The sequence below is a fragment of the Felis catus genome, chromosome A2 (genome assembly GCF_018350175.1).
Source record: "Felis catus isolate Fca126 chromosome A2, F.catus_Fca126_mat1.0, whole genome shotgun sequence".
Classification (NCBI taxonomy): Eukaryota; Metazoa; Chordata; class Mammalia; order Carnivora; family Felidae; genus Felis; species Felis catus.
The window spans coordinates 15,048,106-15,073,307 of NC_058369.1; the positions used below are offsets into that span (position 1 = coordinate 15,048,106).

The 25,202-nt window shown below is 50.5% G+C and overlaps 1 protein-coding gene across 2 annotated transcripts in view; it reads right to left on the reverse strand.

Annotated features, from left to right (window-relative positions):
• CDCP1 (CUB domain containing protein 1) overlaps nt 1-25,202 on the reverse strand; it is a 71,289-nt gene that overhangs the window by 42,301 nt on the left and 3,786 nt on the right. The window lies entirely within an intron of this gene.

Here is a 25,202-nt window from a genome sequence, read left to right on the forward strand (position 1 = left end):
CACAGGGACATATTTGTTTGCAACGAGTCGCTGTCTCCTGCCCTGAGCGCTTCACATGCCCAGGATATGCCTATATTCAGTAGTGGAGGCTAGGAAAATGTTTGCAGAAATTAGATACAAACATGTTGTGTCAACCAACTTTGACAGAGCTGAAGAGCGCTAATACTGTAGACTGGGGTTCTGCAAAATGATCTGAATGGACAACACCAAGCCGGCGAGACGGCGGTTGATCATTGAACAGAGGGGTACGTACCGGTCAGGACGGGGCCCTGATTCATGAACAAGTGCCATCTCGGCCCCTTCTGTGACTTGGGTCCTGATCTGGGGTCTCTGAGTAGCTGACGGCCTGGGGGCAGCGGATCATGGGGCAGTCATGTGTAGGGGAGTCCCGTGGAGGGAACCCAGGGGCTCGTGGAGACGTGCGGGGCTGATGTGGGTGTTCTGTTCCACCATGTTCTGGCACAAAGGACGCTTAGTACCTGTTATGACACCTGCTCATGGAAGGCGCCCAGTAAGTCTTCAGCCAATGAATCAATAGCAATCTAACCAGCTATGCCTTTCCCACCCTTTTAAAAAATTTATTTTGGGGCCCCTGGGTGGCTCAGTCATTTACGCATCTGACTTCAGCTCAGGTCATGATCTCGCGGTCCGTGAGTTCGAGCCCCGCGTCAGGCTCTGTGCTGACAGCTCAGAGCCCGGAGCCTGCTTCGGATTCTGTGTCTCCCTCTCTCTCTGCCCCTCCCCTGCTCTCACTCTGTCTCTCTCTGTCTCTCAAACGTGAATAAATGTTAAAAAAAAAAAACTTTTTAAAAGCAAATTTATTAAGGGGCGCCTGGGTGGCTCAGTTGGTTAAGCGTCCGACTCTTGTTTTCGGTTCAGGTCATGACCTCATGGTTCGTGGGTTCCAGCCCCCACCCAGGGCTTGGTGCTGAACGTGAAGCCTGCTTGGGATTCTCTCTCTCCCCCTCTCTCTGCCCCTCCCCTGCTCACGTGAGTACGTGCTGTGTCTCTCTCGGGCACTCTCTCTCTCAAAATAAAAAATAAATAAAATCAACTTTATTGAGCTGTAGTTTACGTACATTAAAAAGGACCCACTCATTTTAAGAGTTTTAACATGACCACTATCACAATCAAGATCTGAAAAATTTTTATGGTCCCTAAACGTTTGTGAGATCAATCCACTGTTCCCTACTTGGTTTCTTTTTATTCCTAAGTAGTGTTGTATTATCTGTGTAGACCACGGTGTATTTATTTCCATGCACCTGTTGGGTGACAAGTGAGTTCCTTCCAGTTTTTTGCCCAGCCCCTTGCTTCATTTGGATCAAAACTGCTAGCCTGCATGAGGGCTACACGCACTTTCCTCCCATGGGAAGGTATGAACCCACTTGCACTCCCCAGGCCAGCAGCTACGTGATAACATGTTGGGACTTCCGTCAGCCTCTTCTTGAACCTCTCTCCCCCTTGTTCGCTCTGCTCTGGCCTGACCAGCCAGCCGCTCTTGACGTAGTGTGGAAGTTGATCCCTCGGTCTGTGATAGTGAACTGCAAATATCTTGTCCGTTTTTATCGGTAAGAACTTTACCCTCTTTGGGCCTCCGTTCCTCCATTTATAAAAGGAGGGGGCTAGGCCAGAAAAAAATCAACCATTTCCTGCCAGCTCCCAGTCTGTGATCTGTACCTGAGAAAGAAGTGACTTTGCAACTGTACGCATTCCCAGCCCCCTGCCCGGCAGCGACACACGTCTCAGGGCACCAGGACACCAGCTCAGCTGCCTTCCTGACTTTGCTTTCAAGACGGCCTCGGTTTGCATTTTTGGAGCAAAATGTCTTAATCTCTCCAGCTTCAGCTTGTACCCCTCTCTGCTTTGGTCACCGTGCTCAGTGACCACCTTTGCCTTCTTTCTTGACCACACAAACCTCTCTCCCACCCCCAGGGCCTTTGCACGTGCTGGTCCTGGTTTCTATGAAGCTGTTTCTCTAGCAAGAGCTGGGTCCTTTTGGTCCTTCCAGTCTCAGCTCAAAGGTCATGTCTTCAGAGTGACCTTCCCTGACCAGCCTCCTCCAGTGCTCCCCTCCTCCCCCACCCCCAGTCTTCCTGCTTTTATGTCCCTCCCTGCTCTAGTCTTTGAGAGTGTTCATTTGTTTTCGCCTCCTATGATCAGAACGGGAGCACCTTCCTACTGGAAGGCAGCAGGAATCTCCCTGTCCTTTTCGGTGGTGGCCTCGGGATCCAGACAGTGCCTGCTGTCCCCATGGAGGCTGAAGTGACGTTTAAAATCTTCAGGGACGGATCTGAAGGCTCGGGGACTCTCTAAGACATCAGGTGAAAATGAATCCAGGGGCACGTGGGAGGCTCAGTCGGTTAAGCGGCTGCCTTCGGCTCAGGTCATGATCTCGCGGTTCGTGAGTTTGAGCCTTGCATCAGGCTCTCTGCTGTGTGTGCAGAGCCCTCTTCAGATCCTCTGTCTCCCTCTCTCTCTGCCCCTCCCTGCTTGTGTGCACCTGTGCGTTCTCTCTCTCTCTCAAAACTAAATAAAAACTTAAAATGAATCCAGATGCGTGTTCGGAAACCCAGTTGCCAGCCTTCCACGCAAGCGGTATATGTCAACCTTGTGTTCTTTTTCTGTAGTCGTGAAAACGTCTTACCACGTTATTGGTAAAAAAAAAATTCCTGGGACACCTAGTCCCGGGAGGCATGGCATGCTCTCTACGGCCTCCGACCCCGGGTCTCTGGTGGGGCTAATTCATTGCACCCAGTGTCTGGACTGCAGCCCAGCTTAGCCAGGTTATCACCTTCCTCCCCATTCTCACTTCTCTTCTGTCTCTGTTTACACCCTTTGGCCACAGCATTATTTCAAAATTCCTGACTCCAGGGCCACCTGGGTGACTCAGTTGGTTAAACATCTGATTTCGGCTCAGGTCACGATCTCGAAGTTTGTGGGTTCGAGGGCCGCGTCAGGCTCTGTGCTGTGAGCTCGGAGTCTGCTTTGGATCCCCTGTTTCCCTCTCTCTCTCTCTCTCTCTCTGCTCCTCCCCTGCTCCTGCTCTTTCTCTCTCAAAAACAAACAAGCAGTAGAAAAACACATCCTGACTCTACAATTATTATGGTTATTTTAATTAAGTGGTAGACCCTAAGCAGCCCAGCAGTTGCCTAATGCTGGAGGTGGGGGCAGGGGGCAGAGGAGTCTTTGCAGGATGGGAGGACCATTCTGTGTCTTGACCATGGAGGTGACTGCGCATTGCACACAAATGCCACAACTCATCAAACTGTACACTTAAAATTGGTGAAGTTTATTATATGGAACTTATGCCTTAATAAACTAAAAAGAGGAAAAAAACGTGTGTTAGAAAGATTGTGTTACTGCATAAAGTAGGCACTTAATAAATGACTAAAGGAGTAGTCGTGACCACAGTTAAAATATTGCTTAATAAAATCTTGGGGGTGGGCCTTGTTTCTCTCGTGGCATGTGTAATATTTTAAAATATCCCTAAATTATGGGGCGCCTGGGTGGCGCAGTCGGTTAAGCGTCCAACTTCAGCCAGGTCACGATCTCGCGGTCCGGGAGTTCGAGCCCCGCGTCGGGCTCTGGGCTGATGGCTCAGAGCCTGGAGCCTGTTTCTGATTCTGTGTCTCCCTCTCTCTCTGCCCCTCCCCCGTTCATGCTCTGTCTCTCTCTGTCCCAAAAATAAATAAACGTTGAAAAAAAAATTAAAAAAAAAATTTAAAAAAAAGTAAAATAAAATAAAATAAAATATCCCTAAATTAGATCTGGAGAACAAAACTGATCTCACTACAATGCCTCCACTTGCTTTTCTTTTTCTTTAAAACATTTTTTAAAAAAATATTTATTTATTTTTGAAGAGAGAGACAGACAGAGTGTGCATGGGGAGGGGCAGAGAGGGAGACACAGAATCCAAAGCAGGCTCCAGGCTCCAGCTGTCAGCACAGAGCCGGACAAGGGGCTCGAACCCACGGACCGCAAGATCATGACCTGAGCTGAAGTTGGATGCTTAAATGACTGAACCACCCAGGCACCCCATCAGCTTTTCTCTCCTGCTTCCAGGCAGGTCAGTACCCCCAACTAATTCTGGGTATACAACAATCTGTTTTACTATTAGTGACAGTCCGGGAAAAGTGGACAATCTTTTTTAGCAAAGTTTTTTTCTTTCAGACTCTATGAAATCACGTATTCATTCAACAAACATCGTCTGGGTTAATAGTATGTTCTAGGAAACCATACTTGGTACACATGATTTCATGACAAAAATTGCTGGAGTTCCTGCCCCCAGGGCGTTAACAGTCCAGACTGGGGGTTTCTAAAAGGCCTCTGGAGGGCTTTAAGAATGATGAAGTCCCAATCGGACCTAGAGATTTCTACCGGAAACACTTTTTTTCTGTCTCTGCTGGGATTCACTTCTACTATTTTTTTTCCATATGGAAAGCCAGCTCTAATTATTGAATACACCAATCCTTCCTTCACAAATCGCTAATGCTACCTCTGTTACATGTACCTATCATGTTTATTTATTTTTGAGAGAGAGACAGAGTGCGAGAAGGGGAGGGTCAGAGAGAGAGGGAGGCACAGAATTGGAAGCAGGTTCCAGGCCCTGAGCTGTCAGCACAGAGCCCGACACGGGGCTCGAACCCACGGACCGTGAGATCATGACCCGAGCCGAAGTCGGCCGCTTAACCGACTGAGCCACCCAGGCGCCCCTATATTTTTTATTTTGGGTCAAAATAACCTAGATTTACATTCTAACTCATTCTGCAAACAAAGAAGATGAAGCTTTGAAAGGGTTAAATGACTCACTTCAGTTGTACTTTATCATCTCACAGTGTTTCTTTGTTCTGCCTCCCAGGTGACCCCGCCCCCCGCCCCCCCAGCACATTCTACTGCCCAGCAGTGGTTCATAGCTCTCCTTTAGTACCCCAGACCAGAGAATCTCCACCTGGCTTCCTCGCCCACAGGAAACACGTGCAAGAAAGCCAAGGCCCTTTGCAGCAGGAGGGGACGATTTACATGACAGGCTGTTTCCTAAGGTCACAGCCAAGGACACATTACCCACAGGACAGCCCTCCTCATCTTCAGTGATGAATATATTAGCAGAAGGGGGAGATGGGGAGCGAGAGGCTGATGACCCAACTTTGTACCCACTTGAAATCCAGAATCCCCCCCTCCTCCGCCTCCCCCGCCCCCAGCCCTTCCATTCAGTGGCAGAGAGACCCCTCATTGCTTGAGTGAAATCACTTAAAACTCATCACAGATGCTCGGAGTCTGAGAACGTCATGTTGCGTGCACATTTCTGTCTTCTGCATTCCCCACCATTAATCATACCATGAAATCGGAAATTCCAACACCGTGGAATAAATCTCAGCCTCCCACCACGGCCACCGCCCACCGGGTCAGCACATCTGAGTGTTTGACAGACGTGCTGTAATTTACAGAAAGTGGTTGGGTGGGGTGCGGGTAGGGGCGCCTGGGTGGCTCAGTCAGGTGAGCGTCCGACTTCGGCTCCGGTCATGATCTCACGGTCCGTGAGTTCGAGCCCCTCATTGGGCTCTGTGCTGACAGCTCGGAGCCTGGAGCCTGCTTCCGATTCTGTGTCTCCCTCTCTCTCTGCCCCTCTCCCGCTCACACTCTGTCTCTCTGTGTCTCAAAAATAAATACACACTTAAAGAAAGTGGTTGGGCTTTTTCTTCTTCACCATCTCTTTCTTTTGCCTCCCCAGGAACTTGGTATTTCTCTGGTGTAGTAATTTTGGAAGATCTATTACCCAGGTTCACAGAAACTCAGACAAAGCTCCAGATTCTGGCGTGATTTCCAGGTCTTCCGAGTGGAAAGAAATCCAAGCCAAGTCAAGCCCAGCCTCGTGGAAAGCAGCGAGCGGGCTCGCGGGCTCCGGGCGTTCGGGAAACCTTGCAGGCGCCGGGCTTGGGGTCATGAATCACACCTCTCCTCACTCTCCTGCCTTCCGACCACTCCTTATTAGGATAACTTCGCTAGTTTCTGCCTCACCAGCGGCATCTCAGGCGGGAATTTCCAATTGGTTTAATCACCATTCATTAATCACCGTATCACAGGATATTATACAAACACCCCTGTTCTTTCTTCTCCCTGCCATCCTATCTCTTTGCAAGGGAAAGACAAGGCAAGGAAAATAAACCCAAAGAAGGGGATTCCGCCAGATACACGTCAGGGGACTTATCTGCTCCCAGATTTGTCCAATACAGGGGTTTTTTGTTTAAAAAAATTTTTTTTAATGTTTATTTATTTTTGAGAGAGAGAGAGAGAGTGTGTGAGTGGGGAAGGGGCAGAGAGAGACAGGGAGATACAGAATCTGAAGCAGGTTCCAGGCTCTGAGCTATTAGCACAGAGCCTGACGTGGGGCTCGAACTCACCAACTGTGAGATCACGACCTGAGCCGAAGTCGGATGCTCAACCGACTGAGCCATCCAGGCGTCCCTGAAATAACAGTTTAAAAGACTGACGCATGTGATTTAAAACTTTTTCGATGGGTCATAACCAGCTGCCTCAATTCTGGGTGTGGTTCCCGGGGTGGGGCTTGACTTCCACTCACTCTCTGTCCGCCCCCGACACCAAGCAGCTCCCAGCAGGGCCCGGGCCCAGCCTGGTCACCAGGAGACACCTATGATGCCCTGCAGGAGAGCCTGGGATGTGGAGGGAGACCGAACGCAGAAGCCAAGTGGCATAATCGTGAATCAGCATGGCTGATCAGTCACAGCCTGCGTGGGAGTCCGATTCCCAAGCAAACCCATAAGGGGAAAAGCACTTCCGGCCACCACAGCCGTGTCCTCTCTGAGGAAGGTGTCACATTGCACGTCAACATCCCTCCCTCAAGTCTGCTGGCTGCGGCCGGCGTTTGCTCATCCGTGGCGCGGATCCCTGCCTCTCAGGTCGGGCACCAGACAAAGCAGCGATTTGGTCTTAGGGGCCGGGTTTGCAAAACACGTTTTGTTAAATTGTGGGTGATCCCTCAGGGCATGGGATCATGGGAGCCCGAGGAAGTGACACCAGCAGAAGGGACACCTCGCGTCCACCCTGTGGGGACGCTCACGCCATTTATACAATCTCTCCTGCTTTTATTCCCTGCAGGAAGCAGTAGCTGAATTCGTGTACGTTGAATATACATTTGCTTGTCTGCCCCACCAGACCCTACCTGATAGTCAGTAACCTTAGGCACCAAGGAAAGTCAAGGTACTCTGGGGGACACTGAGGGTCAGCTATTCACTGTCTAGGGGTGGTGGTCCGGGAAGGCTTCACAGAGGAGGCACGACTTAAGATGGGGCTTGAAAAATAAATAGGAGTTTGCCAGTCAGGGACAGCGAGATGGGTGTCGGGAAGGATCGGGGGAGGCCAACAGCAGGTGCGAAGACAGAGGTATGAAGAACGTGGCTCCCTTGGGGCCACTCCACGGAGGTTGTTTTGGCTGGAGGCCCAGGGAAATGTGGGGAGAAGAGGCAGAGAAGACAGAGGCAGGGGACAGGCTGGGAAGGGGCGTGGTTGCGGCCAGGGGATTTGGGCTTCCCCCAGGGGACCAGCATAACTTAGCAGCTTTGCACAATGGTTAAGAGCTCAGATTCTAGAATCTCCCTGCGTGGGATGGATTCCTGGCTCTACCGGCTGTGTGTCCTTGGACAAATTCCTTAGCGTCTCTGTGCCCCGCTTTCCTCATCTGCCAACGAGGATAATACAAGAACCGTGGTAAGGATGAAAAGAAGTATTAATGTGCCAGGTAGTCGATCAAGGTTAGCTGCTATTGCTGTTGACAGTCTAAAGCCCAGGGCTGGGCGGGGGCGAGGGTGAGGCCGGTAAGGCACCTTGGGGCAAACCCGAAGGAGGCATTCGCTCTCAGGGCTGTGCAAGCACGGAGGCCTCCCTGTCCTGGCCTGGCCCTATTCACTGCTTATCAAAGCCTTTCCGTAGGTGTTGACTCATTAGATTTCTGCAACACTTTGCAGCTCAGAGAAGTGACTTTCACTTCCCCATGTTTCCCAGACACGGGAGGCAGCTGGGACATGCTGGTCGGACCCCAGCACCCCTGCCCCGTCCATTCTACCACACTGAGCTGCCCTCCTGGAGGCCGTCAAGGTTGGTCAAGTCAACCAACGGAAGGGAGAAGGAACTGCTGGTTTCCTCTCCTCCCCTCCTCTCCTCTCTTCTCTTTCCTTCCTTTCTTCATTTATTTTTGAGAGACAGACAGAGACAGCATGAGCAGGGGAGGGGCAGAGAGAGAGGGAGACACAGAATCAGAAGCAGGCTCCAGGCTCCGAGCCGTCAGCACAGAGCCCGATGCGGGGCTCGAACTCACAAACCGTGAGATCATGACCTGAGCCGAAGTCGGACGCGTAATCGACTAAGCCCCCCAGGTGCCCAGGAGCTGCTGTTTCTTACGACGCACAGTGAGTTGCTGATCGACACCAAGGAGCTGGGCATCACCACCAACATAACCTATTTAGTGGGGTCCGCTGTAGGGAGGGGGTGCCAGGCTGTCATACCATCAAATTCAGAGTCTTACTAATTGGTGGACCCGGGGCAGTGAGGCCCTGCAGACAGTGGAGGGGATAACTGGTTTAGAACCCCCTATGTCCATCTGGCAGCGACCTGGCCAGGTCTGTTTACATACTGGTGAACTGAAGGGACTGTCTTCCCAATGGCAGGAAGTCACCCACCTGCCTACCCGGAAAGAGCGAATCTCTCACATCCACATAAAACAGGACACAACCCAAGGAACTAATCAGTCTCTCCTGAGTGAGAAGCCTCTGGAATCTAGGCACCTGGCTTGCCCAGGCGATGATTACAATGAATATTCAGCGACTGATTAGTACGGGCAGCCTTTGTGCTCGTATTCGGTGTTTAAAAATCTCTGCAACCATCCCACAGAGTGGGTGCTAACATCATCCCCCATTCTCCAAATGAAGAAACTGAGGCTCTGAGGGATTAAGGGATTTGTCCAGGTAGGGGTGGGGCCGGGTTTTGTGGCCACGCGGTATGACCCTGGAGCCCAGCACTTGCCAGATGAGTACTCTGCAAACCTCGTCCTGCCCAGGGAGTTCCACACACGGCCAGGAACCTGGTGATGACAATGGCTTGTTCTCACCGACAAAATCAGGACGGAGTAGAACATGTCCCAGCTGCTGTCTGTCCGGTGTGTGTGTGGGGGGATCTCCAGGATGTCAGAAGGGAAAGGTGTTTGTTTAAAACGGCTAAATAGGCACCCTGCATAATTAGAAATCATTCGTCATGTCAAAGTACTTTGAAACTGTAGTCTGAATTTGAACTTGAGATTTAAAGTTCCCCAGGGGCGCCTGGGTGGCTCAGTCCGTTAAGCGTCCAACTCTTGATTTCAGTTCAGGTCACGCTCTCACGATTTGTGAGATCGAGTCCCACGTCAGGCTCTGCTCAGACAGCTTGGAGCCTGCTTGGGATTCTCTCTCTCTCTCTCTCTCTCTCTCTCTCTCTCTCTGCCCCTTACTGCTCTCTGTCTCAAAAATAAATAAATAAACATTAAAAAAATAGTTTTGGGGTGCCTGGGTGGCTCCGTCAGTTTAAGTATCCGACTTCGGCTCAGGTCATGATCTCACGGTTCGTGGGTTCGAGCCCCACGTTGGGTTCTGTGCTGACAGCTCAGAGCCTGGAGCCTGCTTCCGATTCTGTCTCCTTCTCTCTCTGCCCTTCCCCCGCTCATGTTCTCTTTCTCTCTCTCTCAAAAATAAATAAACATTAAAAAAAAATAATAAAAAAAAGTTTACCATTTCCGTGGCTCTTAGAGCAATCCTAGAGGACACAGTAAACTGAAGTTCAAAGAACAATGTTACAGGGAACCTGTGTGTACTCCGAGTCAAATCGACTTGGGGAACAGTCTATCAAAACAGGGGGCTGTTGTGTCCACCCATCCATTTCCTAGTCTTAATTCCTAAACTCTTCAGGAAAGAAATTTATATGCACTGATGCAAGTTGTCTATTTTCTAAAGTAACTGAATGATCTTCTAAAGGGGATGCTAGCCATCAACAATCTTCGGGGCTTGTGTTTTGAATTATTTTTCTAAGGTGGTGATCAGTGTGCATATCCAAACCTTTCTGCTGTATCCTTCTCTCTCTTTTTTTAACGTTTATTTATTTTTGAGACAGAGAGAGACAGAGCATGAATGGGGGAGGGTCAGAGAGAGGGAGACACAGAATCTGAAACAGGCTCCAGGCTCTGAGCCGTCAGCACAGAGCTCGACGCGGGGCTCGAACTCACGGACCGTGAGATCACGACCTGAGCCGAAGTTGGACGCTTAACCGACTGAGCCACCCAGGCACCCCAATGTTTATTTATTTTTGAGAGAGAGACAGAGAGTGCAAGTGGAGAAGGGGCAGAGAGAGGGAAACAGAGGCTCCGAAGCGAGCCCCACGCTGACAGCAGAGAGCCCGATGCGGGGCTTGAACTCACCAACCGTGAGATCGTGACCTGAGCCGAAGCGGGACGCTCAACAGCCTGAGCCTCCCAGGTGGCCCTGCATCCCTTCCCTTTTATGATCAAAGATGCACACCATATTAGAGATGCATGTGAGAGACGCACAACCAGGCTGTGGACGGTCTGGGCCCCGGTCTGGAGCAAATGCACACATCTATGTATAAATCGCGCTGGGACCATGGCCATTTTAAGGCTTCTTGCCAACCCAAAACATGGACTCTCACATTTAACTCCAGATCGAGTCAAAGCGCACTGGGCGAAGGAATGATTTCAAAGAGGGCCACAGAGGGCGGGAAATGATAACAGACTGTGAACATGCGAATTGCAGAATTAAGTAACACACGTAACTCAGCTTATAACCACTGTAAATAATTCATGATGGCATGTTCCAATGCCGTAAGGCCAGTGTGAACCACATTTCCATTTTGTGAAACGTTAAAAAGATTCCTTCTGTCAGACCCTGAAGTGTGAGCTAGCGCAACTGTGAAAGTCCGTAAGGATCACAAGGGTGGATGCGGAAGAATCAAAGAAGCAGATTCTAAAACGCATCCGTATGTCTGCTCACGGACATATTCAGGACAGGAGGCCCATCGTTCCCTTTTCCCCACTGCTAAATGGTTACAAGTTGCTGAATCTCCAATTTCTTCGGTGTTCCCGCCCTAAAGTACTTTGTTCCACTGGCCCCACCTAACCACCAGGGATTAGCTGTTCGGGTTGAGCGGCCGACTCTTGGTGTCGGCTCAGGTCATGATCTCACGGTTCGTGAGTTCGAGCCCCATGTCGGGCTCTGTGCTGGCCGTGTGGAGCCTGTGTGGGATTCTCTCTGCCTCTCTCTGCCCCTCCCCAACTCCCAGTCTCTCTATCTCAAAATAAATAAATAGACTTTAAACCAAAACAATCTCGCGGTTCACGAGTTCGAGCCCTGCATCGGGCCCTGTGTGGACAGCTCAGAGCCTGGAGCCTGCTTTGAATTCTGTGTGTGTGTGTGTGTGTGTGTCTCTCTCTCTCTCTCTCTCTCTCTCTCTCTCTCTGCCCTCTCCCGCTCATGCTCTCTCTCTCAAAAATAAATAAACATTAAACAATTAAAACAACAAAACAAAACAAACCAGGGGCACCTGGGTGGCTCAGTCGGTTGAGCGTACAACTTTGGCTCAGGTCATGATCTCTCTGCCCCTCCCCTGCTGGTGCTCTGTCTCTTTCTCTCCCAAAGATAAATAAACAGTAACAAAACAAAACACAAAGTGAGCAGCAAGATGGTTAAACAAGAATCCACACACAAAAGACTACATAGTATATGATTCCGGTCATATCAAGTTCCAGAAGACAAAGCCAATCTATGCTGGCATAAGTCAGAACAGTGAATGCCCGGGGGACAGGTATTAACTAGGAAGGGGGGAGAGGAAAATTCTGGGGTGCTGGAAGGGCATACACACATGTATAAATGTGTATGTATAAGTGTATATACATCTGGAAAATGTATCAAGCTGTATACTTAAGATTTACATATCCTTGGGGCGCCTGGGTGGCGCAGTCGGTTAAGCGTCCGACTTCAGCCAGGTCACGATCTCGCGGTCCGTGGGTTCGAGCCCCGCGTCGGGCTCTGGGCTGATGGCTCAGAGCCTGGAGCCTGCTTCCGATTCTGTGTCTCCCTCTCTCTGCCTCTCCCCCGTTCATGCTCTGTCTCTCTCTGTCTCAAAAATAAATAAACGTTAAAAAAAAAATTAAAAAAAAAAAATTAAAAAAAAGATTTACGTATCCTCGTGTGTGCCTCAATAAAACAGTTTTGAAAATTCAGAGAAACAATAGCTAACTGTTTGGAACGTGCTCTGATGAGAGACTCAACCCCCCCCCCCCCCCCCCCCCCCCCCCGCTCTATCCTTCCAGGCGTGCACTAAACCCTCCTGAGTCCCTCTTTGTGACCGCAGGGTGCTGGGCACGGGGTCTTGTCCACACAACCAGGAGCGTAGCGAGTTAGGCTTGTGGAAGGGGGGACGCTGTGGGGTGTGTCCAAGATTTCCTCTAAGGCCACCGTTAGAAGCAGATACATTGGTACATTTACCAAGCAAGCCTGGGGATCGTAACGTGTGCTCCACTCTTTTTTCTTCATTGTGGTAAAAAAATAAGAAAGAAAATGGAAAACGGGGCGCCTGGGTGGTGCAGTCGGTTAAGTGTCTGACTCCTGGGTTCAGCTCAGGTCAGGATCTCGCGGTTTGGGTGTTCGAGCCCCACGTCGGGCTCTGCGCTAACAATGCCAAGCCTGTTTAGGATTCTCTCTCTGTCCCTCTCCCTCTGCACCTCCCCCGCTCGTGCTCTCTCTCTCTCTCTCCCGTCTCTCAGAATAAATAAATAAACTTTGAAAAATTTGGGAAAAGAGTATTCATCCTTCTGCTATCCATGAATAAATCCCACACACTTCCCCCCCCCCTTTTTTAAATTGTGGTAAAGTAAGCATAACAGAAACTTTACCATGGTAGCCATTTTAAAAAAAATTTTTAATGTTTACTTATTTTTGAGAGAGAGAGAGAGAGACAGAGTGTGAGCAGGGGAGGGGCAGAGAAAGAGGGAGACACAGAATCTGAAGCAGGTTCCAGGCTCTGAGCTGTCCGCGCAGAGCCCGACGCGGGGCTCGAACCCACGAACCGCGAGATCACGACCTGAGCCAAAGTCGGACGCTTAACCGACTGAGCCACCCAGGCGCCCCTGATTAATCGCTTCAGAGGGTACAATTCAGTGGCATTAAGTCTATATATTCACGTTATTGTGAAACCACCCCCGCCATCCATCTCCAGAATATTTCCATCTTCCCAAACTGAAACTCTGTCCCCATTGGACACTAACTCCCCGTTCCCCTCCCCCAGCCCCTGGCGCCCACTGATCTTTCTGTCTCTATGGATTTGACTCCTCTAAGGACCTCGCATAAGTGGGAGGGGGACACTCACTATTTGTCCTTTTGCGTCTCGCTCATCTCACCGAGCATCACGTGGCAGGCGGGCTTTGCTTTTCAACCTGAGCATCGCTGACCGCTGATTTGAGTAACAACCCAAGAGTGAGCAAAAGGCTCAAACTCATAGCTACACACGATATTCGCTTTGCGAGAAGGGGGAGGAAGTTTTCTCTGGACCGAAAAACGGTGTCAATGAACTGGAAGACTCAGGAGATGGGAAAAGGTTATGAAAAAAAGAAGCAGGAGCATTTCTCTGAAACGCGGCCGGTCAGCGCGTCCCTCAGCCTGCTAGCCACCCGCACTCAGTGACCCTGACCTTCCCGGTGCCGCAGGCCCAACAACGGGCTACGGTGACCAGTGTTCTGACAGGCCCGCATTCCTCGGCGATTAGCAACAATATCCATGAAGACGCTCTTACTTGTCCGAACAGAAGCCACGCGCTGGTTAATCTTCAAGTGAGTTTCGTTTAAAATGGGCTTTTCCAGAAGGTTATATCAGCCTCTTTCCATCTTATTATTCACTGTCCCTCAAAGATAACGTGAAGAGATGGGGGTAGGGAGGCAGCAGGGAAATGCCTCATTATGGAAACATCCACCTTTGAGGGGCGCCTGGGGGGCTCAGTGGGTTGAGCGTCGGGCTCTTGGTTTCGGCTCAGGTCATGACTCAGGGTTTGTGGGTTTGAGCCCCGCATCGGGCTCCATGCTAGTGGAGCCTGCTTGGGATTCTCTCTCTTTCTCTCTCTCAGAAATAAATAAATAAACTTAAAAAAAAAATCCGTCTTTGATTTAGGTTGGCCTGCAGCTTAGCAGGTCCGTCATGAGGGAGCAGGGAGGGGCAGCAGAAGAGAAGGTTCTATTTGGGCCTGACCTGTGCTGGGGGCCACTAGAGTCTTGACCTCTGTCCCTCAGTCTGATGTGAGTAACCCTCCCTGCCTCATGAGCCCAGTCTCTGCGGTCATCGCTGGGGCCACGCTTGGCTGGGCCGCTTTGGACGAGCCACCTTACCTCTTATTTTATTTTATTTTTTTAATGTTTATTTTTGAGAGAGAGACAGAGTGCAAGCAGGGGAGGGGCAGAGAGAGAGGGAGAGACAGAATCCGAAGCAGGCTTCAGGCTCTGAGCTGTCAGCACAGAGCCCGACGCGGGGCTTGAACTCACGAGCTGTGAAATCATGACCTGAGCCAAAGTCTTGCTTAACCGACTGAGCCACCCGGGCGCCCCCCATCTTACTTCATTAAACTGTAGATTTCTCATCTGTAATATTTGGCCACAAACATGAACCACACGGGACTTCTACAAGTACCGCAGTGAGACCACATGTGTAAGTGCAAAGAATATCACTTCCATGCACACAGATGGGACCAAGCCCCTGAGCCTCTGAACCTTGTGGTAGGCAGAATCTCAAGGTGACCCCAGAGACCCCGTGCCCTGTAGGTACCCCTCCCCTTGAGTGTGGAAAGGACTCCAAATATCAAGGCATATCATTCATGTGATTAACTGATGTTGTAGGGCCAGGTCAACTTTATCCTGGTGGGCCTGACCTAATCAGTTGAACCCCTAGAAGAGTTTGGGCTTTTCCTGGAGAAAAAGGAATTCGCCTAGAGGTAGATTCTCTGTAGCTGGTTTTGAAGACGGAGGGGGCCACGTGGTGGGAAGTTTGAGTGGCCTCTAATTGCTGCGAGTGGGAGTACCTTGGACTTACCCGCCACACTGAAGCACTGAATTCTGCTACAACCGTGTGAACGCAGAAGAGGAGCCGGGCTCTAGATGAGAATACAGCCTGGCCAACATCTTGATTTTAGCCTGGTGAGACCGAGCCAAGAAGCCGTCCACATCTCATCTGGACTTTGTCATAGGCCACTAAGTTTGTGACAATTTGTTATGTGGCAGTAGAAAACCCGTGTAGAACTTGTAACCAGATAGGGTACCAGGCAGGACATGCTGAGCTGCTCAAGGAAAGGGGTTTGGATAAGTACACGGTACTGTCTAGGGCGCGGAACCTTCCCTTCTGAGCTGAGCTGCCGTTATGATGTGATGCCAAGTGGACAGCTTTGATGGAAGGGTACATCAGTGAGGATGTCTAAACACATTGTATTCACCGTAAAACATTAGTATCCAGATGCTAGAAGGTGACAGGGAGGGTGGGTCAGAGGCGAGGGGGCGCTGTGGTCAAGAGGGCTCGTGGCTGCTCATCTCACCTGGTCTTGTGGGCAGAGCCAGAGCAGGAAGAGGGTCCTCAGATGCCAACCAGAAATCAGGGACAGATCCGGTGGGAAGCCTGGCCTTCATACCCCAAGGGCCCAGAGGCGTTAGGCTGTGTAGGGCTGGCCAAACGGAGCTGGCTTCTGGGAATGACGGCAGTAATTTACCATCCCATCTGTTCGGCACCTGCTATGTGCCAGATGCTTCCTGTAGGTATCCTTTAGGTAAACTGTTCACGTTCACATCTGGGAAGACGCATGCCTGAGATTCAAACCCGGGACTGCCTGACGGCAAAGCCCACGCATGGCTGCTACTTCAAGACGTCCACCCTCAAGGTCACGGGCTGCTGGGCAGCCTGGGCCCAAGCGTCTGCCCCCACCCCCACCCCCGTGAGAGAGGGGGCAGCAGTCAGAGGGACCTGCTTCCGTCTGTAGCACTCAACACCACCAACACAGAGAGAAGTGTGCGTGTTTGCTTTCCCGACGCCCGCTGTGAACATCCACCCTGCCCTCTGCCCCAGTGCAGTGCCCACACAGCCTGACTTGGAGAACAAGTCTCTGAATGAAGCTCTCTCAAACGACTATAGGCCAGGTCAATGAAGCGATTCCTCTGGTAGGCCGGGTGGGGCCAGAGTAAAACTGGCCAGCAAAGAAAGGCTGCACACTGCAGGAAATCTTTGGGGCCAGACAGACGCGTGCTTTCCTCCCCAACGGGGGCTAGTGCAGGAGGTGTTACGTCCACAGGGAGGATCGTTCTGGAATACGTTACATCAGAGGATGGTGATTCTGGAAGGTGTTATGTCAACAAGGTCAACCACCGCCGAAGGTGTCTCACCAACGAGGAAGGTCGTTACGGAAGGTACTATGCCAACACGAACTGTTGCTACGGAAGGTGTTACGTCCATGAGGGTGGATGGTATGGAAGATATTGGCACGGAAAGTCTTAAATCAGTAAGAATGGATATTATAGGGGCCCCGCCATCACGCAAAGAGTTACATCAACAAGGATGGTCATACTGGCCAGTAGGGGACTAGCCAGCGATCTTAAGATAATTACGCTAAACATTCAGGGCCGTAATGGGGCGCCTGGGTGGCTCAGTCGGTTGGGCGTCCGACTTCGGCTCAGGTCACAATCTCACGGTCCGTGAGTTCGAGCCCCGCGTCGGGCTCTGGGCTGATGGCTCAGAGCCTGGAGCCTGCTTCCGATTCTGTGTCTCCCTCTCTCTCTGCCCCTCCCCCGTTCATGCTCTGTCTCTCTCGGTCTCAAAAATAAATAAACGTTAAAAAAAAAATTTAAAAAAAAATTCAGGGACGTAAAAAACAAGGTTGAAGGACCATGAATGTTGAGATGAGGCTTTTGAGGAGCCTGGTTCCCAAGCACATCGTGTCGGCAGGTGGAAGAAAAGAGGCAGATGGTTAGCACTGAAAGGGAGGGAGAGACTGTGGTTCAGAGCACTTCCCTTTTCGTGAACCATATTCCTTACATCTGGAGTTGGTCCTACTGCTAAGTGCTATTTCCAAGGAAGGAAGGGGTGGGGGGGGGGGTGGAGATGGGAACAAATCCAGATAAAATCCCAGAGCGATGAGGCATTTAATCTTCATTTAACTGCATTCGGTTTTGCTCCTATAGCTGGTCTCCAGTTGTAAATCACACTTTGAAGGATCACTCTTTTTTTAAAGTTTTAATTTAAATTCCAGTTAGTTAACCGGGGTCGCCTGGGTGGCTCGGCCGGTTAAGCATTTGATTTCGGCTCAGGTCACGATCTCACGGGTCGTGAGTCTGAGCCCCGCATTCAGGCTCTGTGCTGACAGCACGGAGCCTGCTTTGGATTGTCTGTCTCTCCCCAGCCTGCATGCGTGCATTCTCTCTCTCTCAAAAATACACAAACATTAAAAAAAATAAATTCCAGGGGTGCCTGGGTGGCTCAGTTGGTTAAGTGTCTGACTCTTGATTTCAGCTCAGGTCACGATCTCACGGTCGTGACGTCAAGCCCCGCGTCCTCGGACTCTGCACTGGCAGAGCAGAGCCTGCTTGGGATTCTCTCTCTCTCTCCCACCTCTCTCTGCCCCTCCCGCTCCCCCTCTCAAAATAAATAAATAAATAAACCGAAAAAAATAAATAAAGTCCAGTGAGTTAACATACAGTGTAATATTAGTTTCAGGTGTACAACGTAGTGATTCAACAATTCTATACAACAGCCGGTGCTCATCACAGCAAGTGCACTCCTTTTTTAAAAATGTTTTATTTCTTTTTGAGACAGAGAGAGACAGAGCATGAGCAGGGGAGGGGCAGAGAGAGAGGGAGACACAGAATCCGAAGCAGGCTCCAGGCTCCGAGCTGTCAGCACAGAGCCCGACGCGGGGCTCGAACTCACGGACCGCAAGATCATGACCTGAGCCGAAGTCGGACGCCCAACCGACTGAGCCACCCAGGCGCCCCGCAAGTGCACTCCTTAATATCCATCGTTTGACAACACAGTGGGATTACTGGTAACGAATGACAGAGCCACACTTTCACTCCAGGGCCAGCCTCATGGTTTCCTCTGATGGCCCACAGACCTCAGACACCAGGAGAACACCTTGTCTTCTGCCTTCTCTTTTCCTGTCTATGAAAGCTATTCTCCATCCCGTACCTTTACTGTGGTTTTTATACATATATATCTTTGAAGAGTAGTTATCACATTGGACAGTGTCTCAGACTCCTGCTTTCGGGGACCCAGGCAAGCAACGTAAACAAGAAAAGCCAACACAGTGTCTTTGCTGAAACAGAGGGGTGCATGCTTTACCGAATACTTTGTAAGTCAGCTTTTTTTTCCAAAACACATCCAACAGAACTGGGCCAAGACCTCTAGGCCACCAGTTTGTAGCCCCTAGTTCCCATGTTTGAATCCCTTCTGCATGGTGAGTCCCTCGAGAGCAAGGGACTGGTGGTTCCTACCTCTGAATGTCCACCGTCTAGCACAGGGGGCCTCCAAGATCTGTGGATGGATGGGGTTTATTACCAAACGGCCTAAGATTAGACTGGAACTTTCAAAGATTTTCTAGGCAGAAATCAAATTCTCTAGGCCTGCTCAGTGCTATGCTCTAAAAGCAGACAGGAGGGAAGCGTAGCAATTTCCTCTTCTAGAAATGTCGCTCCAAGTGGAGAAGGCAGCTTTGGTCATCAGTTCCCCAATTCCTAGTGACTTAATATTTCTCCACAACCAAATTCCTGCAGGAAGCAACTGTAGACTTTTTGAAGACAGTATCTACATTCATGATATCTGTGTTTTAACAAAGCAGAACGATTGATTGCTATACCCGTTACCTGCCTTTGGATGTTTTCTTAATTTAAAACTACTTTTTTAATTTCAATTTTTTTAATGTTTATTTTTGAGAGACAGAGAGAGACAGAGCATGAGCAGGGGTGCGGTGGCCGGCGGCGGCGGGGGGGAAGCAGAGAGAGGGAGATACAGAATCCGAAGCAGGCTCCAGCCTCTGAGCTGTCAGCCCAGAACCTGATGCAGGGCTCGAACTCATGAACGGTGAGATCACAACCTGAGCCTAAACCAAGCGTTGGACCCTTAGCTGACTGAGCCACTCAGGTGCCTCTGTGTATCTTCGTAAAGCTGAAAAATATGGTTTACGTTTAGATTAAATAATACACGAAGCACAAGGTAAAAACAAAAAAAAAACAAAAATGAGTTTTGACCGGTAAAAAGTCTCACTCTTATCTTGAACCTGGTGCTCTTGCCAGGGGCAACCCCTGACACCGGTTTGCATGTCCTTGTACAGGAAATCTGTGAATACGCAAGTGTATATCTATATGCCACCCCTATTTTATTTTATTTCATTTCCTTTGGCCAAAAGGCAACATGCTTTATTCACTGTTCTGAACCGTATGTTTTCCTCTCCATAATATATCTTGGGGGTCACTCCCCATCAGTACACCGAGAGCTACCCAGTGGCCTTATATGGCTGCGTAGCATCCACTGCTGGGATGTGCCATCATTTATTTAACCAGGCTTCTAATGATGGATGTTTGGGTTGTTTCCAGTCTCCAACCACCAGCACAAGGAGCAAACCATGCTTATCTAGGGTTTCAAGGCGCTGGTGGGGTACGCCTTCCCCGGGTCCCAGGTTCCTGGTCACGACTCGGGCTGTACTCCCCACACGGGGAGAGACCAGCCAGGAGGCTGGGAGATGTTAATGCCAGGGGTTCGGCTACACTGGGTTGTGACGGGCTTCCGCAAGACGACCCAGCACCGTTCACAATTTGAAAAACATCTTCTGTGTTCTGACAAGTTGAGAACTTGCTCCCGACAGGTTTAGCCCAAGGCTGAAGTGCCTGATAAGATTGTCAGCAACTTCTGGGCCAGTTGAGCAATCCTCCATCTCTCGGAGAGGATTAAAGGCAGGGGTCCAACTCGGCTTTTGCGGCCTGGCACCCTCCAGCCCAGTCTTGGAGTATGACACCTGCTCACGAGAACAGCTGCAATCCTCAGAAGCCTCCTGGGGTGTTCACGTTCATGTCTCAGAATAATTGGGCCTGGCATTGAAGTTATAGAAAACTGGTCTGGTCAGTTCCCTGGTTAACAGGAAGTGTGTGTGTGTGTGTGTGTGTGTGTGTGTGTGTGCATGCGTGTCTGTGTTCACTTGCAAACAGTTTTTAAAAACTTGTGCTAGTATCATTGAGGACAACTTCTTGCAGTTTAAAAAAAATGCTTATTTATTTTGAGAGAGAGAGAGAGAGAATGAGTGGGGGAGAGGCAGAGAGAGTGAGAGAGAGAGAGAGAGAGAGAGAATCCCAAGCAGGCTTTACACTCGACGTTGGCTCGATCTCACAACTGGCTCGAGACCTGAGCCGAAATCAGGTTCCCCAACTAAGCCACCCTGGTGCCCCAACTTGTTGCAATTTTTAATCCAGCAACTTCTCCCAAGATGTCTTCACACGTGCCCAAAGTCAACGGCACCGGGAGAGTATCCAAAGCACTGTGTGGTAGCAGAAGCCCGAGAACAATGTCAGTTGTCTCCCACGAGCGACCCAGGGCAGGCTCTGCCCTGGCAGTTTGGTCCAGACTGCCTGCTGCTGCAAATCTCCAAGTTCTTCCTGGGCTCGGCTCAAGTTATCGAAGAAAATAGCGATTCTCCTTCACCGAGGAATGCGTTTCAGGCCCGACCTTAGTGCTGAGGGGTTTACAGCCGTGATTCCATTCGACCCACCCACGAGGTGCTGCGGTGTCCTCGTTTGGAACTGAGGACGCAGTCCTAGGGAGGCTAAGTGACCAGCGCAAGTTGTCTAGTTAGCAGGTGGTGGAATCAGGACACCCCGAAGCCTCTGATCTTCTGTCACCGAGGGTCAGAAGTATCCGCACTTCACTTAAAACTTCAAGAAAGCTACGCTGGGGCGCCTGGGTGGCTCCGTCGGTCGAGCGTCCGACTTCGGCTCAGGTCACGATCTCGCGGTTCGTGAGTCCGAGCCCCGCGTCGGGCTCTGTGCTGACACCTCGGAGCCTGGAGCCTGCTTCCCATTCTGTGTCTCCCTCTCTCTCTCTGCCCCTCCTCCCGCTTGCGCTCTGGCTGTCTCTCTCTTTCTCAAAAATAAACATTAAAAAAGCAAATTAAAAAAAAAAAGAAAGCTATATCATCTGTGCTTATGGGACAGTTTTCATTTATTCTGGCAAGATGTTTCCAAATTTATTACTTACACACCTTCACACGCTGCAGCGAGGTGTTTAATGGCCTCAGGGTCGTGAGCTGTGTGTCCATCCGGCAGGATGGGCAGCTGGTCCAAGAGGGCGGCCCCTCCCTGGCAAAGTCAGACCAGCGAGGTTTCCAGTGGCACCCTTGTCTTGGGCTCCGCTCGGGAGAGAACTGAGACGTGCATATTATTTTTTAAGTCCAGTACCCGAAGAAAGAACCTCTAATTTCCTACAAGTTTGTGAAGTGACGGCCAATTCTAATATTCTGTTGTCTCCTCTTGCAAATTCAGCATCACTATGTAGAGAAAATCAAACCAAACCAACCCGGTTAGGAGACGGTGGGGCAATGGTGGCTCAAATGGGGAGAACACGTGGGATAACATAGAGTCCTTGTCACCGTCCTTACTGCTACGGACGAACTGTCCTTTGTACTCTGAGCCACCCCAAGAGGCCGGACCCTTTTGGTGGGGCGTCCTTCCCGTCTTTTCTCCTGAGCTCCTATGAGATACAGACAGAAGGACAGCAAGCTGACACGAGTCGCCCTGCACACACATGACTTTACTCCCTGCTTCCTTCATTGTATCACAAGCAAGTCCTCGTCGTTCCCTGGCGATTCCCTTGAAGGTTTCCAGAAGCAGGATTGCATTCCTGCGGACCCACCCACACCCCCATCCGCTGCCTCCTGAGCACAGGTTTTTGGGGGACCAGCAGAGACTTAGTGACGACCCCAGGTCCTGGCCTGAGGTAGAGACCCCGGCCGGATACCAGGGAGGTCTCCCCCACCCCCTGCAGGGACACAGAGAGCTGGGGTTCCCTCTGCCCATCCACATTCTCTTTTTTCTACTTTCCAGGACCCAGCTTCCCTCCTCTTCTTCTTCTGTCTGATTTGCATCAGAGCTGGAGCCAGATGATCTGGGAGTTAGCACTTCTGGTCCTCAGCCCCTTCCACCGGCGTGACTTAAAGAAGTCATCTCACGTCTTTAAAAAATTTTTTTAATGTTTTTGATTTATTTTTGAGAGAGCGCACGAGAGAGACAGAGCGGGCGGGGGAAGGGCAGAGAGAGAGGGAGACACAGAACCTGAAGCAGAGATTATGTCTGTCAGCACAGAGCCCGACGCGGGGCTTGAACTCACGAACCGTGAGATCATGACCCGAGCCGACGTCGGACACCCAAGCGACCGAGCCACCCGGGTGGCCCAGAAGTCCTCTAACTCCTCTGTGCTCACTCCCTCCTAAAAAGACTCGCTTTGATGGCTGACCCGGAGTACCTATCTGTTCATTCCACACGCAATTTATTCAATGCTAGCTATGTGCCAGGCACAGTTCTAGCCAGAAACTTCACGGGGGTTGGATACGAACCTGCCTGAGCTGTTCCCTCAGCTCAGGGGTCTCCAGCAGGTCCACAGATCAGCTTTGGCATAAAAGATTAGGGCTCGTACTTCCTCTGCATGGTCCAAGCCCCTATGTCAAAGACCGGAAAAGCGAGGCCCAGAGAGGCGGGGCGACTCTCCCAAGTCATAAAGCTCGCTGTCGATAAGACTTGAGCTTACAGCCACGCGTCCTCACTCTTAAGTGGGGTGCTCTCCCCACTTTGCCCACGGTCTTGCCAACTGGACAACGCTAACTTCTTCCGGGGTCCCATCTAGACCACATTCCGGTCTCCCTTCCACTGGGATGGGGCCAGGCCACTGATCTGGAGCCAAGAGAACGGCCACACAAAGGATGTGAAACGGCTTCCGTGCTCAGGCGTCAAGACTCCCACGGGAGCCCCTCTGCACTCTTCTTCCTTCCGTCAGCGTGACGTGGATGAGCACGGAGGACAGGACACATGCTGAAGGCAGCAGAGCCAGGAAGTCAAAGGACCCTGGGTCCTCATCACTGCTTGGAGGAGATCCCCTGTTTGGGGTCTCATCTGAGCAAGAAATAAACGCCTGTCGTGTGTGAGCCATCGCACACGGTTGGGTTTGCGGCTCAGTCTGACACCGCTAGACTCGCCGATGTCAAAGTCAGCAAGAACGAACGTGACGCAGGGCAACTCGACGTAGACCCGGGAGGAGCTCCCAGGGCCCATGCCTGTCCTCAAGTCTTCTTGAGCACGTCATCAAAAGTCAATATTTAAAAGGAAGTTCAAACCGTTTCTCTGACTAAAACTTAGGGTTAGTTTCACCTGGAAGGAAGGAAGGAAGGAAGGAAGGAAGGAAGGAAGGAAGGAGAAAACAGCAGTGCGGGGAGGGACAGAGCCTGGGCTCTGAAACGAGTCTGCCCAGGTTCACGGATGGCACCCCCGCTTATTAGCTGTGACCTTGGGGGAGTTGCCTCACTTCTGTGACTCACTTTCCTCCATTTGTTCCCTGACACTTTCTGTACAAACTCTTTGACCCAGTAATTCCCTCCTCCGGGGAGTGCACCCACAGACACACTGGTCTATATTCCTAAAAAAGACAACTGCAAATATGGCAACTGAAACTCTCTATAAACACAAAAGACTGGGGGCGCCTGGGTGGCTCAGTCGGTTGAGCGTCCGACGTCGGCTCAGGTCATGATCTCACGGTCCGTGAGTTCGAGCCCCGCGTTGGGCTCTGTGCTGACAGCTCGGAGCCTGGAGCCTGCTTCGGATTCTGTGTCTCCCTCTCTCTCTGCCCCTCCCCGACTCATGCTCTGTCTCTCTCTCTCTCTCTCTCTCAAAAATAAATACACATTAAAAAACAATGTTAAAAACAAAAGACTGGAAACAACCCAGCAGTAAGAGGCTGGTGACGCCACACGGCGTGCCCACGGCCAGGAATATTACGTGGCCGTTGAAAAGAATGGCAGCCCCCATATGTTCTGATATGGAGCAAGCAACAAGATGGGTCGCTAAGTGAGCAAACTCCAGAAGCATATGAGACACATCCCACACCATATACCATGGTTATGGTCTGGCTGTGTAAAGAAGGGACGTACGCACATTTATGAGGTTGTGCTTGCGAAGAATTGCTCAGGAACAATGCACAAGAAACCGTGGCTGCTACTGGGCAAAAGCCCGGGGTCAGAGGTGGAAGGGGACATACTTCTTCCCACGTACCCTTTTGTACAACTGGAATTTTTGTTACCACGTACAGGTGTTTCGAAGCACAGTCTTTAAACTGTTTGAGTATTAAAAGCACATTACACATCCGCAGAACAAATATGAACACAACACTCAGTGTTTTGTTTTAAACATTAAAAAAAATTTTTTTTCATGTTTATTTTTTGAGAGAGAGAGTGTGAGCAGGGGAGGGGCAGAGAGCAAGGAAGACACAGAACCCAAAGCAGGCTCCAGGCTCTGAGCTGTCAGCACAGAGCCCGATGCGGGGGCTCAAACTCATGAACTGCGAGATCATGACCTGAGCCGAAGCCGGACGTTTAACTGACTGAGCCCCCCAGGTTCCCCTGTATATATATGGCTTTTGGAAATGCCATATTTCCAAATGGGGGTGGGGGTTGTTACCATGTCTCCCGTAGGAAATCGTGAGACGCAGGGCATCGGTTAGTGTGTTTATGCAGCACGTGTGGTTTTAAAGAAAACATCACTGACGGTAAACGGGAGATGCTTGCACATAAAACACTCAGAAGGGCGGCTGCCGCAGAGCAGTACGTGTTCGCTATTACAAGCAGTGGTTAGTGATTTTTAAAAATGATGTCCTGAAATACAAACCCAAGGCTACAAAGGGGTGAGGTAGGAAACCTGGCTCTCCCAGCCCGATTGTCTAGAACGTTGCCAGCTGCCTGGGAGAAGGTGACGGGCTAATTACAAGGCTGTAGGAAGTGGTTTGAAATAATTTGTGGGAGAATTTTTATCACTTAGAATGATAATTAAAGGGTATGAACTGTTCTTCATCACTCAGGTGGACAGCCTTAGCCATGGGTCTTCCCTAGCA